The following is a 6,238-nucleotide window of genomic DNA, read 5'->3' as shown; positions in this document are numbered from 1 at the left end:
AGCAGGTGAGCACTGGATGAGCTGCGGGACCGGCGGCGCCCAGCCAACAGGCGGGAGCCGTCTCCCCTCCCCGCACCCCCTGGATGAGCTGCTGCTCCGCCCCACTCCCACCCTGCCCTGGCTAAGCAGCCCCTGCCCCAGCCCCACTCCTTCCTCCCTGCAGGGGCCTTGATCTGCCCCACTATGCCCCTTCCCTCCCCTCTCCCCTTCAACCACACCAGACTTACCAGCTGGAGGCAGCTCTCCAAGCCACTGGACTGGTATTGGAAATCAGATAGGTATCAGCTGATATGCCTCCTTAAAATTTGGCTATTGGTATCGGCCACAGAAATCTCTATTGGTGCACCCCTACTTTTTTGCTTAGTTGATCTGCTCGTCTCATTTATCCCCGCACACCTCAGAGCACCCGAGGGTGCCCCTGGCTGAGTATCACTGCTCTAAGCTGCTGAAGACTCCCTCAGGGCCTCAGTAAGTGGCACAAAGCAGTCATTGGTATGGGGTGGGGGGGGGCCCTGCTGGCATGGAACCAGAGCTGCTGCTGCCAGGAGAAGGGGGTGAGTGGGCCCTTGCGGCATGCCTCAGGCTGAGCACTACTGAGCACTAATTGGAGCCAGACGGGCAGGAGGCAGGGCCTTGCGATAAGCTACCCACCCTAGCAGGCCTCAGCATAGCCAGTGCAAGTGGTGTGGCACCTACACAGCAGAGCAGTTGAACACCCATCCCCATGGAGAGCATGGAGGCTAGATAGCTCGGTGCTGGCCGCAGCTACCAGGAGGACAAATCCCAGCTGCAGCCCCCCAGAGACCCTGCAGATGAGCTGCAGTGGTGAGGGACCAGCAGGCTGGGCTCGGGCCAGGGGTGGGTGGTGCTGCAGCCTAGCAGGCTTGGCAGAGCCCCACACCAGCTGCTGGACTGGAGTAGAGAGTGGTGGTATTTGGCACACCCCCACCACTCCCATCCAGACAGTCCCAAAGCCCGGGCCCTCCAAGTCCCACTCCCCATACACTTAACTTCTGGCTCCTGGGGCTGCTTCCATGACCCTGCCTGGCTATATGCCGGCCATGCCTCAAGCAGCCCCTTGCAGGCTGGAACACTGCCAGCATGCAAAGGAAAACCCATGCTTTTGCACAGTTTTTCTGCCACTTGCTCGTGACCCTTTGAAATATTCTTGCTACCCAACCCACTTTTGGATTGTGATCCACAGATTGAGAAACAGTGGCCTAAATTACACCCACTGCAGCCAAAATTAATAACTGACAGGGAGAAGGCATAATTACATATGAAACAGCCCATATATAGAGATAAAGAAAATCTGTGTGTTTATTTTTCCCATTCAGTTCCTGGAGATGACTGAAGATCTCTGCTGGACCACAGATGGTACTTGAAGGAATCTTGAATGCTAAGCTTAGTAAGATATCCTCAATTTCCCTTGACTAAATTCTACTCTGTCACATGTGAATGCATAGGAAGGTTTAATCAAAATTAGTGCCGAGCTACAATGAGAAGGTGATATGAGAGCTGGTGTAATTTTATCTGAAGAATGTTTTGATTAACAGAAACTGAATAAGAATTAGATTTCACAAAAATAGCAAATTGTATTGTTTCTTTGAGAAGCTGGCATTCAGACTAGCTGCTTTTGATGCCAAGCAGGAAGATGCAAACAATTATATTGTGTGATATTAGAGGTTCTATTCTTGTTACTTTTCATTTAATATATTTTCAGAGCAAATTATTAAATCAAGATTTTCTATGGTATGGACCTGACAAAATGAGACAATAGAACGGGAAATCAAAACATCAAGTCTTCCCTTAGCATTACTTTCTCATTATGTTTAATGAAACCTCCCTTTATGTACATTTTTTTTCTTGGACATGGACTCACTTTTATAACTGGCCTCAACAACACTCAGACAAGAACTGTACACTGTTACTCAGAATATGATTAATTTACTGGTTTCATCAATCAGAAGATCCTTGAACTGAAAGTATAACTGGATATTTGAAGAGCTCTCTACATTGGGTTTCCTATATTCATATCAGAAGTAGTGTTAAACTCACTTCACCTACTGACCTCTAAAGGAGTTTGGCTCTCAAACTGAAGGTGTGCAGACATTCATGTGAAGCACATCATTGAAAACTTCCTGTCAATATGAGAGCTCAGTTTACCAAGCATACTGATCATTGGGTTCAATAAATAAAGTCATACACAAAGGAGGAGAAATAAACAGTACGAAGAGCAGTAAACTGACCTCTGCAGTCTCTTTGGCCACATCCAGACAAGCAAGTATATGCCTGTTGCAGTGTCTCAGAGCAGTTTGAGATGCTGCAAGAGGCATGCTAGGAATGAAAAAATGTTCCCCCTGCTGCATATTTTTCAGGAAATCCCGATATCAAAAAAAATCACACGCTAGGAAAAAGTGGTGCAGGGTGCACTCTTGGAGGATATGGAGCCAACCCTAATTTTTTTTTCTCTTGTGTGATGCAGCTGTATCACACTGCAGATTCAGTATTACCGAGTCTGTGATCTACCAAGACTTCCAGATCCTTCTCCGTAGTGCTGCCATCCAGCCAGGGATCACTCATTTTGTATTTGAGTTTTTGATTATTCTTTCCAAGGCATAACAACTTGTTTTTGTCAGCATTTGCATTTGGCATGTTAGCTTCAGCCTCACCTTCCAAAATTTCAAGATACTTCTGGATTGCACATGTAACCTGAAATGTTCACAATCTTTTCCAATTTTGTGTCATCTGTAAGCTTGCTTAAGAAACTTCCTATGTCAGCATCCAGATAATAAATGCATCAAATAGCACTATGTCCAGGACAAACCACTGTGGGACTCCGCTCAAAACCTCCTGCCATTCTGACATTGATCTGCTAATAAGTGGAGGGGATGAGGAAGAGGAGATGGGACTTTCTTCACCCACCCTAGTTTGTGGGATCCCAGTTCAGGGCTTCAAACCACTTAGCCCAAGGGTTGTCAATGGGGTACTTGGGAAGGCCCTAGGTGTACACACGAATGGGTGGGGATGGAACACCACCACCCACCACACTGAGTAAAGCCACCGCCACCCACCACCCTGTGCACCACCCTCTACCCTCTGCTCTGTGTCCGGCTATATGCACCCCCCCCCCCCCAGCCCCATGTCCAGCTGCTGGGGGTACACTTATTAAAAAAGGTTGAACTCTGGTGACTTAGCTGCTGGGATGAGCGAAGAAACTTCTGGCATGGGAGCCAGAAGGGAATGGGCTGTGTTGGCCTGGTGAAGGGGACAGGGCTTTTCCTGAAGTAATGTATGCCTAGGAGCTCAGCTACCCCTCCATTCCCTGCTGGCTTTGGTACAGACAGTTTGCTGGCAAAGGCAGAAGCTGTGCTGGCTAGGTCACTTGAAGTGGTGGGGATGGAACTTTGCCCAAGCAGCACTGCCTTGGCTCTGCGAACTCTGGTTTATAGCTCTGCACTGTTTACCCTTACCCCATCCCCTTTTAATCTCCTCACCTGCCCTTTTTCCTTGGTTTTTTGCCTTTTTCTTCTTTACTGTTTTGCTCCTCCAACCTCCTTCTGCAAAGGGAACTCCCAGCCTAGCCTGACAAGGTTCCCTCAGCATAGCAACTGAGTGAAGGAAACAGGAAACAAAGTGTGTGTGTGTGTGTGTGTGTGTGTGTGTGTGTGTGGCAGGGGTCTGTGCCAGTGCATGTCCTCTGGATCTGTTCCTGGCTCCAGTAACTTCCCAAATAGTAAGGGCAGGCTAACTGGTCTGTAGTTCCTCACTTTAAAAAAAAAAAAGGCGGTGGGGGGGCACTATGTTGGCCTTTTGCCAGTCCTCTGGAAACTTGCCCATCTCCATGACTTTATGAAGATCATTGTCAAGGGCTCCAAGATCTCCTCTGCCGGTTCCTTCAGCACCCTGGGATCAAGTTCATCAGACCCTGTTGACCTGAATTCAGACCCATCAAAAGCAATCTGACTGTCTATTGTTCTCTCATGCCTCAGCTTGTCAAAGCTTAGAAACAGGTGTAAATCAAACACCCTTGTGATAAACATCTGCTGAATAGAATACAGAATGTGTTAAATTATCTCCCCAGATTAAGAAGCTAGCTGCCATAAGTGAGTGCAACAGGGAGGGCCTTTGGCACTGCACAGGGTTCAAAGCCCATCCTTTAGAGCTTGGGTGTCAAACTCATCTGGATGTCCAGGGACCAGTCCACAGGCTGGATAAACAGGACATATCTTTAACACCCCTGCTTTAGAGAGCTACAATAGATGTGCAAACTGCATTTCAAGAGAGCTTTTTCCCCACCAGGAACCTGTTTGTGCAGTTCCTCATTTAAGTGACTGTCCTAGTAGCTGCTTTTTGTTGCACAACACTGTTTTCCAGTTTGCAAGCAATTCCTGAACTGTCCACATCTCAGCTTTGTCTTCTGCTCCTATCCTGATTCTTGGTTCTCAGTCTTTGCTTCATGATTCTGTGGTTCTTGCCCCATGTTTCCTGGATGCTAGGTCTAATATTGTTACTTCACCAATTTTGACTCCTGAACTTCAATAATTTTCTAGAGCACAGACAGAAGTGTGGCTCCTCACTGTAACTGAGAATGCTTTGCAGGAAGCATTCCAAGTTACAATGATTCCCCGATTCCCCAGATCAAACAGAAGATACTGTTGGTTCCAGGGGGGAGGGGAATCTAGCTGCTGGCTGGGAGCCTGCAGCCAGGTTCCCCTAGCAATACCTCCTCCTCTCTCCCAGCCTGTCCCCATTTCAGAATGGGAGGTGGGAAAGGAAGGAGAGGCAGCTCATTCTAGGGCGTCCCCAGCCAGTGCTGGAGGGTGGGGTAGGCAAATTGGAGCCCCCCTGAGTTGTAGGGGTAGGGGGCTCCAATACACCTGCCCCACCCTCCAGCAGGAGCTGAAAAACCCTAGACTGAACTCCCTAGCATAGACAAGTTACAGAAGACACTTTGTTTTGAAACATTTTCATCTGACCTCTCATGCAATGAGGGTTCAGATTTTTGTCTGATAAGCCATTTTGGAAGCTGTCTGTAGTCATGCACTTGTGTTTGGTTATGTACCTGCCTCCCTCTCCTATGGCCATAAAGTGAGCTGTTGGTGGGCCCTGAGCTGTGGGGGGCTCCAGTACTTCCCTCTGCGGTGGTGGAGCCCCCCAGGACTGCCCAGATGGGGTGCTAATAGATGGGTGCTGCCCGTGAGGTGTTGCCACCATGGAGGGAAGTACTGGGGTCCCCCACAGCCTAGGGCCCACTGTCAGCTCACTCCCCAGCTGTGGGACACATAGGCAGGCTCCAGAGGGAAAAAAAAAAAGATCAGGCTTCTCGTTGTTTCCCCCGCTCTTGCCCCTCCACAACAGTGTAACAGAATCCCCAGTTTTTCTTTTTTTAATTTTAAAACGTATTCCCTCCCCGTCCCCAACCATTTCTGACTTTTTCTCTCCCTCTCTATTTCCTATAGATAAGTATAAGTGAGCTAAGACATAGGATAAGCTTCAGCATTTTATTTCGGTAGCCAGTTGTATTTCTTTTGTTTTTTCACTGTCTTTATATTGTATAAATATTATGTTTATATTGATTTTTACTGTTCTATATTAGTGTTTTACTGATACTATATGATTTAGGCCTACATAAGTAAGTTAGCATAAGTCATGTCAAGTTTCCATTTTGTTTGTTAAGTTTCCATCTTGTCCCATGCCCTGTTGTGCAACCTATGACTCATACTCTCCTATGTAACTTGGTTCCTGAATGAATGGGGATGAATGAGGGTGCTTGAGAGACAATGGCAGTAGGTCTAAAAATAGCTCCTTCTGAATGACCGAACCATCAAAACCAATACCTGGACCAACAACCCAGCCATTGGAACCACCCTCAGCATTCAAGAAACAAAAGATGAGGCAACCCACCATTGTGCCAAAGCTGCACATGCTCAGTAAGAACACCTGGAACCCTCTGGAACAGGACTGACATTGCCTGGACAGGCCTTCTCCATAGGAGATCAGAGGTAGTCTGCCATAAAAAGGGGTAGTGAAGACTGACTCCTTGGGACGCCCTCTCCATCTGGACCAGCACCACGCCACACCACCTATCCACCCAGAGGCCCTGTCAGCGACCCCTCCCCCTCTGGACAACACCTGCTGGACAATTCATAGATTCATAGATGTTAGGGTCGGAAGGGACCTCAATAGATCATCGAGTCCGACCCCCTGCATAAGCAGGAAAGAGGGCTGGGTCTAG

General features: G+C 48.0%; 1 long non-coding RNA gene across 1 annotated transcript in view; it reads left to right on the top strand.

Annotated features, from left to right (window-relative positions):
• Window positions 1–6,238, top strand: part of LOC112551634 — a 13,213-nt gene that overhangs the window by 1,648 nt on the left and 5,327 nt on the right. Inside the window, exon 2 of the long non-coding RNA XR_003095933.1 lies at window positions 1,338–1,408. This is a non-coding gene — a long non-coding RNA (uncharacterized LOC112551634). The remainder of the gene's footprint in view (window positions 1–1,337; window positions 1,409–6,238) is intronic.

This window comes from Alligator sinensis, unplaced genomic scaffold (assembly GCF_000455745.1).
Source record: "Alligator sinensis unplaced genomic scaffold, ASM45574v1 scaffold385_1, whole genome shotgun sequence".
NCBI classification, from domain to species: domain Eukaryota; kingdom Metazoa; phylum Chordata; order Crocodylia; family Alligatoridae; genus Alligator; species Alligator sinensis.
This window is presented reverse-complemented; position numbering and strand designations above follow the sequence as displayed.